This window comes from Arachis hypogaea, chromosome 14 (assembly GCF_003086295.3).
Source record: "Arachis hypogaea cultivar Tifrunner chromosome 14, arahy.Tifrunner.gnm2.J5K5, whole genome shotgun sequence".
In the NCBI taxonomy this organism is placed as follows: Eukaryota; Viridiplantae; Streptophyta; class Magnoliopsida; order Fabales; family Fabaceae; genus Arachis; species Arachis hypogaea.
In genome coordinates this window covers 112,585,624-112,600,172 of record NC_092049.1, presented here as the reverse complement: position 1 = coordinate 112,600,172, position 14,549 = coordinate 112,585,624, and the positions used below count along the sequence as shown (strand labels likewise).

The window sequence follows — 14,549 nt, the reverse complement described above, 5'->3', positions numbered from 1 at the left end:
TGTAAATTTTATTTTGATTAAAGATGAGTTAATGTTAATCTGATTTATGTTTGATAATTTATATAGTTATTTTTATAACATTATAGAGATTAATATTTAAAAGTCAATTTAATATTAATCTTATAATTTGATTAGTTTCTCCAAACAAGGGCGGATCTTACTTATAAAAAGGGGGTTCCCTCTAAAATATTTAAAACCTATTAGTTGTATATATGGCAGAACAAAAATCTTTATAATTTACTTTGGTTAGTATACTAGAATTAGATTTTTTTTATGACTTTGTAGGTTTTAAATTCTTTTCTCAATAATTTTTATAATTATTTTTTAAATTTTATCTTGTAGTATGTAAATAACTTGATGACTTGACTAATAAGTGTTATGTTTATAAATATTTTTAAAGAATAAATTTTTTATTGAATATCTAAAAATTAAGTTTTAATATATTTATTAAAAACTTATATCTCAAACCAGAATCTAAAAAATTTTTAGTTAGACAATTTAATCTTTAACAAATTTTAATCATCTAAATAATTCATAAACTTTTATTTTATTAGCCATATCAATTCTCATATCGAATTTTGGTAAAAAAAAGTTTGACAAATTGATTCATGTTATTATTTTAATTTATAAAGGCATAATAATCTTAAAAAAATTTAAAATGTTAATATCACTACTTTTATATAGACGAACAATTTGATACACAAGTTGATTTGTTTAACAAAATAAAAATTTAAAAATTGATTTGACAAATAAAATTTGTTGAGAATTAACATGTCTAACTAACAATTTTTGAAAATGATTTAAAGTATCACTCATTTATCATGTAAAAAGATTAAAATAACCCTAAATCCTAAATTCTAAATCATTAAGAGATTGGAATTTTACAAATTATTCTAAAAATGAGGTTATTAAAATTAGATAATTATTTTATGATTATATGAAAGAAAATAGAATTAACATATATTTTTTTGATTGGTACATTAATTATTATTATGAGAATAACAAGAAATTATGTCCATCAACAAAAATGACGGTTATATGAAAAACTAGTTTGGGATCAGTAATAGAGAGTGTTGGGAATAAATAGTATGACCACATTTCAATTAATTATGTGTCAAATAATTTGTTATTGTTATTATATTAAAATGTTCATATAATAAAGCCCTTGATTAAATTTAGAGATTTATCATTGTGATAGTGATCATAATATTGAGAGATAAATCTTTTATAGTTTAATCTAAATTATTCTTGGTCATATGATTATTAAAAGGGACATTAATAATTCGGAAAGATCAATATATATATATATAATGGTCTTCGTTGGATGAAGATTAATAGATCTCATTTATTAAATTATATATATAGATGGTGCATATAGAGATATGATCATTGAACTGACTCACTCTGAGAATTCCTAATGGTTATAATTACCACATATTTGTCAATAGGATATTCTCCAGATGAACATAGTAATAGAGTTCCCTTTGACTTGCGACTATCATAGTAATTAACAATGTATTTATCATAGTTGAATGGATATTGGGTATGATTTAAATACTTGTAAAATTAATGATTAGTCAATAAGGAATATGTCAACTCTCGGTAAAGAGTTTGAGCTCTATGATTATAATGACTGAGATGAATAAAACCTTGGCCAAGGAGATTGAATGAATGAAGAAATGAGTTTCTTAAGTCATTCACAGTTCATTATAATAATGGTAACAAGTTAGAGTTTGACAATTAAACCATACTCTAAGGGTTAACCAAGAGCTGAAAAGATGGAAGGAATTATACTTTGTTCTTCTAAGGTTCTTAGTAACAATATATTACTTCATACTATCGGGTCATTGAGGAGTGTTGCCAGACGCCAACCTTGATTAGTAAATTTAGTATGACTAATTTACTACCCGCTTAGTATTGAACCTATGGGGTTACACACTAACGAGTGTTCTAATCTTTGCTATAGAGTTATTTAATTATTATTTTGATTTGATCAAATAAATAATTATATTGATTCAAATAAAATATTATTATATTCTTTGCTAGTACCAAGAATATAATAATAGTATGATAATTGAGAATATTAAATGAGATTTGAGAATAATTAGTTATTCTATTTGTAAACTTGAATTCTAAATTTGGATGAGATCCGAATTGATTTTGTTTCAAATTAAGTTATGATATGATTAATGAAATTTGAAGGAGTCGGATTTGGAATTACAAGATATGATTTAAATTTGAATTCAGAATCAAATTTAAAATCAGTAACAAATCTCATAATATATATATATGTATGCCAAGAGTAGGGAAAAAACGAGAATGAAACGAGAGAATAACAAGAGTTTTATTTCGTTACCTCTATACACATAAAGGTATGTGAGCCTGATTCTTGGAGAAGAATTTTATGGCGTTCAAAGAGTTGCAAGAGGTTTCTCAATTTAGATCAGATATCCATTGGTCAAGAAGTTGACAGCAAAGGTCGGTCTCGGTGTGGATACGCATAGAGTCTTCGTACAATCGAAGAATAAAGTTTTTACTAAAGCGTTTAAAGGTATTTAGATCTGATCCATATAAATTACATTATTGGAATAAAATTTAAGCACGAAATAGATCTTTAAGGATTACTTTCTTTTTCTTCCGCTGCATGTTATGAACACATGGTAATCCTTCAGTGGTATCAGAGCTATGGCTTTTTGTGTTTAAATTTTTATTCCTATTTCCTTAAAGTTTGTGAATTAATAAGATTAATTCAAATTGTTTGTTAAGCATGTGATGTATCTATTTCCATTGAGATGGTTTTCTAATAAATTAATAGTTAATTTATTTTTGATTAAATTATCATTCTTTTAATATAAAAGTTATATTTATAATCAAATATTTTGTTTGATTTTATTTATTTATTAAATTTTATTGTGATTTTGATCACAATAAAAGGAATAAGATGCAAAATATCTTTTATTTGTTTTTTATATATATAAGTGTATATATAAAGGTTAAATTTGATTTGATAATTTTTTAAGGCTAAATGTTAGTACATGAAAAATCAAATTTTGATTTGATTGATGTGTTTTGAACACTATAATTTTCGAAATTAGTTTTTCTAATGTTCTTGATTATAAAGAGCAGCCTGACAATCAGGAGTTTTATTTTCAAGATAATAATCAGTATATACATTTGATGTATTAGAGATTTAATTTTATATTTTTACCTAGACAACTTTGGGAGTATAAATTTTAATCCATGAGTACTGAAAAAAATTCTCTAACAATAGAGATAATCCTAAAAGTTAGGAGATTGCCAAAAAAAATAAATTTATCTCTTGTTTACAAGGAACGACCTGACAACCAGGAGACTTGTACTCAAAGATAGAATTTATTTATGCATATGATGATGTATAAGGAGAATTAATTTTGTACTTGAACCTAGACAACCTAGGGGTATAAAATATAATTCAGTTAAATAATTGTCTGACAACCAGATAATTATTTGGGATTATAATTGTATGTGATATAATTTAATCATATTTATTTGGAATAGGTATGAGTAACAATTTGACAACCAAGGTACTCATTCACGATTCTAAATAATTTTGCCAGAAATATAGATTTCTTGATTTACTTTCATATTTTAAATTTTTTTAAATATGTCCATCTTTGTGTGGCATACTTGAAAGTAATATATTAAATACAATTTGAGAATTGTATTTTCAAATGGTTATTATTGAGATGATAATATTCTCCAATAAAATTGATTTTGGAATGGTAAGAACTTTTGAAGTATTTGTAATATTATTTTACTACAATATGAATTGTTTTGTCAACCATGAGTTCTAATTTCAAAAACATATACCCACTATTTATTACTGAACATTTTGAGAAGATGTATGGTGCCCAAAGTAAAGTATGACTATCAAAGATTTTATTTAAACTAGTGAGAGTATTGGACAATATATTTTGAATTAAACAACTTTAGAAGTTAGAACGACATTAGGCAAATGACTTTAGCGAGAATTGTTCTTGCAAGCATTTTTAGAGATTTATTTTGTTACAAACAATTTATAATTGGCCTTAATATGATTAAGATTTGTGATCCTTTTGGAAAAACTCAATATGAGTATTGAATATGTGAATCAAAATTGCTCTTAATGGTTGGTTTGACCAATAATAAAAATATTAAGTATTTTTATTACAAGAGCTTAAAATAAAATCTCTAATTATCTAATTGATATTCTATTGAATAGAGAATGAGATTCTCTCCATGCATAAATACTAGTACTCTATGTACTCTATCATGTTTAAGAAACATGAAATTTGATTTAGTTAAATATCATTGTTTGTTAAATTTTTGGACTACGTTTTAGAAATGTTGCTGAATTAATAAATTTTTCAATAAATCAATTTTTTTATCCATATGAGATATGGAAAAGGCATAAGCTGAAACTCAAGAACATTAGAGTTTGGAGATGTCTTATATGTATTAAGAGATTTCACAATAATAGAATTGATATTAGGTCCGATAAATAAAATTTATTGGTTACCCTAAAGAAATAATGAGATTATTTTTTATCACTCTTTTTATGACAAAGTGTCTGTGATAAGAGGTTAAACTCCTTTTTTAGAAAAGGAATTGATGAGTTTGGAAAACTCTAAGCAAATATTTGTGATGACTAAACATTATTACTTTGATAAATAGCAAAAATATTAATTCACATTTGTTAATAAATTAATTTTTGCTATGCAGGTACAATTGGGCCGAAAATTAAATGATTTGATGCAAGCCCAAGTGTGAATTTATTCAGCATGGATATAAAAATAAAATAATTATATGGCTGAATTGTTGTGATATTAATTGGGTCAGAATGAATTTTGTTGCTCCAAGCCCACTTATGATTTATGCTAAGTGATCCAATGCTTGATCCAAAATCTATCAGGAAAGCAAATGTTATCATTTGCCATATGCTTTCCAACGGATTCCAATTCTCATTAAGGATGGATTTCAAATTTTAATTTGGTAGCATTGGAAACATAAATAAGAGAGAGAAAATGAGTGACATGATTGATGTATTTAAGCTACACGCCACTTGATGAGCGGATAATTTATACGCTTTTTGGCATTATTTTTAGTATGGTTTTAGTAGGATCTAGTTACTTTTAGGGATGTTTTTATTAGTTTTTATGTTAAATTCACATTTCTAGACTTTACTATGAGTTTTTGTGTTTTTCTGTGATTTCAGGTATTTTCTGGCTGAAATTGAGGGACTTGAGCAAAAATCAGATTCAGAGGTTGAAGAAGGACTGCTGATGCTGTTGGATTCTGACCTCCCTGCACTCAAAATGAATTTTCTGGAGCTACAGAACTCGAAATGGCGCGATTCGAATTGAGTTGAAAAGTAGACATCCAGAGATTTCCAGAAATGTATAATAGTCCATACTTTGCCCAAGTTTAGATGATGCAAACTGGCGTTCAACACCAGCTCTCTACCCAATTCTGGCGTTCAGCGCCAGAAACAAGTTGCAAAGTGGAGTTCAACGCCCAAATTGGCACCAAAATTGGTGTTCAACTCCAGGAATGACCTCTACACGTGTAACACTCAAGCTCAGCCCAAGTACACACCAAGTGGGCCCCGGAAGTGGATTTATGCATCAATTACTTACTTCTATAAATCCTAGTAGCTAGTTTATTATAAATAGGACTTTTTACTATTGTATTAGACATCTTTGGTCTCAGTTTGAATCCATTGTTCATCTTAGGAGACTATTGATCACGTTTAGGGGGTTGGCCATTCGGCCATGCCTGGACCTTTCACTTATGTATTTTCAACGGTAGAGTTTTTACACTCCATAGATTAAGGTGTGGAGCTCTGCTGTTCCTCAAAGATTAATGCAGAGTACTACTATTTTCTATTCAATTCATCTTATTTCGCTTCTAAGATATTCATTCGTACTTCAACCTGAATGTGATGAACGTGACAATCATCATCATTCCCTATGAACGCGTGCCTGACAACCACTTCCGTTCTACATTAGATTGAGTGAGTATCTCTTAGATCTCTTAATCAGAATCTTCGTGGTATAAGCTAGATTGATGGCGGCATTCATGAGAGTCCGGAAAGTCTAAACCTTGTCCGTGGTATTCCGAGTAGGACTCTGGGATTGAATGACTGTGACGAACTCCAACCTCGCAAGTGCTGGGCGTAGTGACAGACGCAAAAGGATAGTAAATCCTATTCCAGTACGATCGAGCCATGCAGTGACAGCGCATCAGACCATTTTCACAGAGAAGAATAGGATGCAACCAACGACAAGGGTGATGCCTCCAAACGATTAGCCGTGCTGTGACAGAGCATTTGGACCATTTTCCCAAGAGAGATCGAAAGTAGCCATTGGCACCGGTGACATCCTTACATAAAGCCAGCCATAGAAAGGAGTAAGATTGATTGGATGAAGACAGCAGGAAAGCAGAGGTTCAGAGGAACGAATGCATCTCCATACGCTTATCTGAAATTCTCACCAATGATTTACAAAAAAGTATTTCTATCCTTATTTTATTAATTAATTTTCGAAAACTCCATAACTATTTTATATCCGCCTAACTGAGATTTACAAGATGACCATAGCTTGCTTCAAGCCAACAATCTCTGTGGGATTCGACCCTTACTCACGTAAGGTATTACTTGGACGACCCAGTGCACTTACTGGTTAGTTGTGCGAAGTTGTAAACCATGGTATTGGCATCATGTTTTTGGCGCCATTACCAGGGAAAGAAAGAGCGATGAATTTTACATAATCAAAGTGTAATCACAATTTCTGCGCACCAAGGTTTTGGCGCCGTTGCCGGGGATTGTTCGAGTTTGGACAACTGACGGTTCATCTTGTTGCTCAGATTGGGTAACTTTTTTTTCGTTTTCTTTTCAAAAAGTTTTCAAAAATTTTTCAAAAAAATCTTTCAAAAAAAATTTCTCCTTTGTTTTTGAAAAAAAAAATTTTAAAATAAAAATGTTTTCAAAAATATATTTTTCTTCAGAATTTTTAAGAAGTAATTCTAGTGTTTCATAAAGCATGTTGAAGCCTGGTTGGCTGTAAAGCAACGACTGTAGGGCATGTTAGACGTGTCATGTTTGAGTACATACTAAAGCTTGGCTGGCTATTAAGCCATGCCTGACCCTTTGATTGGAGCTTTAGACTAAAGAGCATAAGATTCCTGGAATTTATATTAAAAATTTTGGAATCCTTATTTTTCTTTTTCAAAATGATTTTCGAAAAAATTAAAAGAAAATACAAAAAAAATCATAAAATCATAAAATCAAAAATATTTTTGTGTTTCTTGTTTGAGTCTTGAGTCATGTTATAAGTTTGGTGTCAATTGTATACTCATCTTGCATTTTTCGAAAACTCTCATGCATTCATAGTGTTCTTCATGATCTTCAAGTTGTTCTTGGTAAGTCTTCTTGTTTGATCTTTGCATTTGCATGTTTTGTGTCTTTTCTTGTTTTTCATATGCATTCTTGAATTCTTAGTGTCTAAGCATTAAAGAATTCTAAGTTTGGTGTCTTGCATGTTTTTCTTGCATTAAAAATTTTTCAAAAATATGTTCTTGGTGTTCATCTTGACATTCAAAGTGTTCTTGGTGTTCATCTTGACATTCATAATATTCTTGCATGCATTCATTGTTTTGATCCATAACTTTCATGCATTGCATCATTTTTCTTGTTTTTCTCTCTCATCATAAAAATTCAAAAATCAAAAAAAAAAAATCTTTCCCTCTTTTCTCTCATAATTTCGAAAATTAGATTTGACTCTTTCAAAACTTTTTAAAATCTAGTTGTTTTTATGAGTCAAATCAAATTTTCAATTTAAAAATCTTATCTTTTTCAAAAATCAAATCTTTTTTTCATTTTTTTAGTTATTTTCGAAAATTATAAAAATATTTTTCAAAAATATTTTTCTTAATTTTACATCAAATTTTCGAAAATAACAATAACAATTAATGTTTTGATTCAAAAATTTCAAGTTTGTTACTTGCTTGTTAAGAAAGATTCAACTTTAAGTTCTAGAATCATATCTTGTGATTTCTTGTGAATCAAGTCATTAATTGTGATTTTAAAAATCAAATCTTTTTCAAAAACTAATTTCTATCATCTCTTTTCAAAAATATCTTCTCATCATATCTTTTTCAAAAATTTGATTTCAAAATATCTTTTCTAACTTCCTAATTTCTTATCTTTTCAAAATTGATTTTCAAAATTTGTTTCAACTAACTAACTAACTTTTTGTTTGTTTCCTACCTTTTTCAAAACTACCTAACTAACTCTCTCTCTCTAATTTTCGAAAAAATCTTCCCTCTTTTTCAAAATTTCTTTTTAATTAGACTAATTATTTTATTTTGAATTTTCGAAAAAAACTACTAACCGTTTTCAAAAACTATTCTCGAAAATCACTAACTCTTTTTCAAAAATTATTTTCAAAAATTCTCTCCTCCTCTCATCCCCTTCTATTTATTTATTCATCTACTAACACTTCTCTTCATCTCACATCTCTGCTCCTATCATCACCTTTGTGTTTGGATTCTTCATTCTTCTTCACCCCTATTCCTTTTCTTCTTCTACTAACAATAAGAAACCTCTTTACTGTGACATAGAGGATTCCTCTTCTTTTCTTTTTCACTTCTCTTTCTTATGAGTAAGGACAAAGAAAAAGGCATTCTTGTTGAAGCTGATCCAGAACCTGAAAGGACTCTGAAGAGAAAACTAAGAGAAGCTAAAGTACAACAATCCAGAGACAACCTTATTGAAAATTTCGAACAAGTAAAGGAGATGGCAGCCGAACCCAACAACAATAATGCAAGGAGAATGCTTGGTGACTTTACTGCACCTAATTCCAATTTACATGGAAGAAGCATCTCCATTCGTGCCATTGGAGCAAACAATTTTGAGCTGAAACCTCAGCTAGTTTCTCTGATGCAGCAAAACTGCAAGTTTCATGGACTTCCATCTGAAGATCCTTTTCAGTTCTTAACTGAATTCTTGCAGATCTGTGATACTGTTAAGACTAATGGAGTAGATCCTGAAGTCTACAGGCTCATGCTTTTTCCTTTTGCTGTAAGAGACAGAGCTAGAATATGGTTGGACTCTCAACCCAAAGACAGCCTGAACTCTTGGGATAAGTTGGTCACGGCTTTCTTAGCCAAGTTCTTTCCTCCTCAAAAGCTGAGCAAGCTTAGAGCTGATGTTCAAACCTTCAGACAGAAAGAAGGTGAATCCCTCTATGAAGCTTGGGAAAGATACAAGCAGCTGACCAAAAAGTGTCCTTCTGACATGCTTTCAGAATGGACCATCCTGGATATATTCTATGATGGTTTATCTGAGCTATCAAAGATGTCATTGGATACTTCTGCAGGTGGATCCATTCACCTAAAGAAAACGCCTGCAGAAGCTCAAGAACTCATTGACATGGTTGATAATAACCAGTTCATGTACACTTTTGAGAGGAATCCTGTGAATAATGGGACGCCTATGAAGAAGGGAGTTCTTGAAATTGATACTCTGAATGCCATATTGGCTCAGAATAAAATATTGACTCAGCAAGTCAATATGATTTCTCAGAGTCTGAATGGAATGCAAGCTGCATCCAACAGTACTCAAGAGGCATCTTCTGAAGAAGAAGCTTATGATCCTGAGAACCCTGCAATAGCAGAGGTAAATTACATGGGTGAACCATATGGAAACACCTATAATCCATCATGGAGAAATCATCCAAATCTCTCATGGAAGGATCAAAAACCTCAACAAGGCTTTAATAATGGTGGAAAAAACAGGTTTAGCAATAGCAAGCCTTTTCCATCATCCACTCAGCAACAGACAGAGAATTCTGAGCAGAATCCATCTAGCTTAGCAAATTTAGTCTCTGATCTATCTAAGGCCACTGTGAGTTTCATGAATGAAACAAGGTCTTCCATTAGAAATTTGGAAGCACAAGTAGGCCAGCTGAGTAAAAGAATCACTGAAATCCCTCCTAGTACTCTCCCAAGCAATACAGAAGAGAATCCAAAAGGAGAGTGGAAGGCCATTGACATAACCAAAATGGCCGAACCCAAAGAAGGAGAGGAGGACGTGAATCCCAAGGAGGAAGACCTCCTGGGATGTCCAGTGATTAATAAGGAGCTTCCCTCTGAGGAACCAAAGGACTCTGAGCCTCATCTAGAGACCATAGAGATTCCATTGAACCTCCTTATGCCCTTCATGAGCTCTGATGAGTATTCATCTTCTGAAGAAAATGAGGATGTTACTGAAGAGCAAACTGCCAAGTTTCTTGGTGCAATCATGAAGCTGAATACCAAATTATTTGGTATTGAAACTTGGGAAGATGTACCTCCCTTGTTCACCAATGAACTAAGTGATCTGGATGAACTGACATTGCCTCAGAAGAAACAGGATCCTGGAAAGTTCATAATACCTTGTACCATAGGCACCATGATCTTTAAGGCTCTGTGTGACCTTGGTTCAGGAATAAACCTCATGCCCCTCTCTGTAATAGAGAAACTGGGAATCTATGGGGTGCAAGCTGCTAAAATCTCATTAGAGATGGCAGACAATTCAAGAAAACAAGCTTATGGACAAGTAGAGGACGTGTTAGTAAAGGTTGAAGGCCTTTACATCCCTGCTGATTTCATAGTCCTGGATACTGGAAAGGAAGAGGATGAATCCATCATCCTAGGAAGACCTTTCCTAGCCACAGCAAGAGCTGTGATTGATGTGGACAGAGGAGAATTGATCCTTCAATTAAATAAGGACAACCTTGTGTTTACAACTCAAGGATCTCTCTCTGCATCCATGGAGAAGAAGCAGAAAAAGCTTCTCTCAAAGCAGAGTCAACCAAAGCCCCCACAGTCAAACTCTAAGTTTGGTGTTGGGAGGCCACAACCAAACTCTAAGTTTAGTGTCAAACCCCCATATCCAAACTCTAAGTTTGGTGTTGGGAGGTCTCAACAAAGCTCTGCACATCTGTGAGGCTCCATGAGAGCCCACTGTCAAGCTATTGACATTAAAGAAGCGCTTGTTGGGAGGCAACCCAATTTTTATCTATCTAATTATATTTTTCTTAGTTATATGTCTTTATAGGTTCATGATCATGTGGAGTCACAAAATAAATATAAAAATTGAAAACGGAATAAAAAACAGCAGAAGAAAAATCACACCCTGGAGGAAGACCTTACTGGCGTTTAAACACCAGTAAGAAGCATGTTTTGGGCGTTCAACGCCAGAACAGAGCATGGTTCTGGCGCTGAACGCCAGAAATGGGCAGCATCTGGGCGTTTGAACGCCAGAAATGCACCCTGGAGAAGAGCTGGCGCTGAACGCCCAGAACAAGCATGGTTCTGGCGTTCAACGCCAGAAATAGGCTACAAATGGGCGTTGAACGCCCAAAATGGGCACCAACCTGGCGCTGAACGCCCAGAGTTGTGTGCAAGGGCATTTTGCATGCCTAATTTGGTGCAAGGTTGTAAATCCTTGAACACCTCAGGATCTATGGACCCCACAGGATCACCTCAGGATATGTGGACCCCACAGGATCCCCACCTACCTCCACTCACTTCTTCTCACCCCTCTTTCACAAAATCCCATAAACACTCTTCCCCAAAACTCTTCACCAATCACCTCAATCTCTCTTCCCCATCACCTCTTCACCACTCACATCCATCCACTATTCCCCATAAACCTACCTCATAAACTCCACCTACCTTCAAAATTCAAAATCAATTTCCCACCCAAACCCACCCTATATGGCCGAAACTTACCCCCCTCCCTTCCCTATATAAAGCCCTCCATTCTTCTTCATTTTCACACAACACAACTCTCTCTTCTCTTCTTGGCCGAAACACACCTCCCCCCTCCTCTCTATATTTTCTTCTTCTTCTTCATCTATCCTTTCTTCTCTTGCTCGAGGGCAAGCAAAATTCTAAGTTTGGTGTGGTAAAAGCATAAGCTTTTTGTTTTTCCATTACCATTGATGGCACCTAAGACCAGAGAATCCTCTAGAAAAGGAAAAGGGAAGACAAAAGCTTCCACCTCCGAGTCATGGGAGATGGAAAGGTTCATCTCCAAAGCCCATCAAGACCACTTCTATGATGTTGTGGCCAAGAAGAAGGTGATCCCCGAGGTCTCTTTCAAACTCAAAAGAAATGAGTATCCAGAGATCCGACATGAAATTCAAAGAAGAGGTTGGGAAGTTCTAACAAATCCCATCCAACAAGTCGGCATCCTAATGGTTCAAGAGTTCAATGCCAATGCATGGATCACCAAGAACCATGATCAAAGTAAGAACCCGGATCCAAAGAACTATGTTACAATGGTTCGGGGGAAATACTTAGATTTTAGTCCGGAGAATGTGAGGTTGGCGTTCAACTTGCCAAACATGGAAGAGAACGCACGCCCCTACACAAGGAGAGTCAACTTTGATCAAAGGTTGGACCAAGTCCTTATGGACATATGCGTGGAAGGAGCTCAATGGAAGATTGACTCCAAAGGCAAGCCGGTTCAACTAAGAAGATTGGACCTCAAGCCTGTGGCTAGAGGATGGTTGGAATTCATCCAATGCTCCATCATCCCCACTAGCAACCGATCTGAAGTTACTGTGGATCGGGCCATCATGATTCATAGCATCATGATTGGAGAGGAAATAGAAGTTCATGAAGTCATCTCTAATGAACTCTACAAAATAGCCGAAAAGTCATCCCCCATGGCAAGGCTAGCATTTCCTCATCTTATTTGCCATCTATGTTACTCAGCTAGAGCTTTCATAGAAGGAGACATTCCCATTAAGGAAGAGAACCCCATCACTAAGAAAAAGATGGAGCAAGCAAGAAAGCCCATTCATGGAGCTCAAGAGGCGCAGGAAGCTCATCACCATGAGATCCCGGAGATGCCTCAAATGCATTTTCCTCCACAAAACTATTGGGAGCAAATCAACACCTCCCTAGGAGAATTGAGTTCCAACATGGGACAACTAAGTGTGGAACATCAAGAGCACTCCATCATCCTTCATGAAATAAGAGAAGATCAAAAAGCAATGAGGGAGGAGCAACAAAGACAAGGAAGAGACATAGAAGAGCTCAAGGACATCATTGGTTCCTCAAGAAGGAAACGCCACCATCACTAAGGTGGATTCATTCCTTGTTCTTATTTCTTCTGTTTTTCGTTTTCTATGTTATGTGCTTATCTATGTTTGTGTCTTCATTACATGATCATTAGTAGTTAGTAACTTTGTCTTAAAGTTATGAATGTCCTATGAATCCATCACCTCTCTTAAATGAAAAATGTTTTAATTCAAAAGAACAAGAAGTACATGAGTTTTGAATTTATCCTTGAACTTAGTTTAATTATATTGATGTGGTGACAATGCTTCTTGTTTTCTGAATGAATGCTTGAACAGTGCATATGTCTTTTGAAGTTGTTGTTTAAGAATGTTAAATATGTTGGCTCTTGAAAGAATGATGACTAGGAGACATGTTATTTGATAATCTGAAAAATCATAAAAATGATTCTTGAAGCAAGAAAAAGCAGCAAAGAACAAAGCTTGCAGAAAAAAAATAGGCAAAAAAAAAAATAGAAAGAAAAAGAAAAAGCAAGCAGAAAAAGCCAAAAGCTCTTAAAACCAAGAGGCAAGAGCAAAAAGCCAATAACCCTTAAAAACCAAAAGGCAAGGGCAAATAAAAAGGATCCCAAGGCTTTGAGCATCAGTGGATAGGAAGGCCTAAAGGAATAACATCCTGGCCTAAGCGGCTAAACCAAGCTGTCCCTAACCATGTGCTTGTGGCGTGTAGGTGTCAAGTGAAAACTTGAGACTGAGCGGTTAAAGTCAAGGTCCAAAGCAAAAGAAGAGTGTGCTTAAGAACCCTGGACACCTCTAATTGGAGACTTTAGCAAAGCTGAGTCACAATCTGAAAAGGTTCACCCAATTATGTGTCTGTGGCATTTATGTATCCGGTGGTAATACTGGAAAACAAAGTGCTTAGGGCCACGGCCAAGACTCATAAAATAGCTGTGTTCAAGAATCATCATACTGAACTAGGAGAGTCAATAACACTATCTAAACTCTGAGTTCCTATAGAAGCCAATCATTCTGAACTTCAATGGATAAAGTGAGATGCCAAAACTATTCAAGAGGCAAAAAGCTACAAGTCCCGCTCATCTGATTGGAGCTATGTTTCATTGATAGTTTGGAATTTATAGTATATTCTCTTCTTTTTATCCTATTTGATTTTTAGTTGCTTGGGGACAAGCAACAATTTAAGTTTGGTGTTGTGATGAGCGGATAATTTATACGCTTTTTGGCATTGTTTTTAGTATGGTTTTAGTAGGATCTAGTTACTTTTAGGGATATTTTCATTAGTTTTTATGTTAAATTCACATTTCTGGACTTTACTATGAGTTTGTGTATTTTTCTGTGATTTTAGGTATTTTCTGACTGAAATTGAGGGACTTGAGCAAAAATCAGATTCAGAGGTTGAAGAAGGACTGCTGATGCTATTGGATTCTGACCTCCCTGCACTAA

The 14,549-nt window shown here is 33.7% G+C and overlaps 1 non-coding gene across 1 annotated transcript; it reads right to left on the bottom strand.

Moving 5' to 3' along the window:
- Positions 1-9,211: 9,211 nt before the first annotated feature.
- Positions 9,212-9,319, bottom strand: LOC112745706 (small nucleolar RNA R71). The gene has a single exon (XR_003173620.1). It is a non-coding gene; the product is annotated as a small nucleolar RNA R71 (small nucleolar RNA).
- Between the last annotated feature and the right edge of the window lie 5,230 nt (positions 9,320-14,549).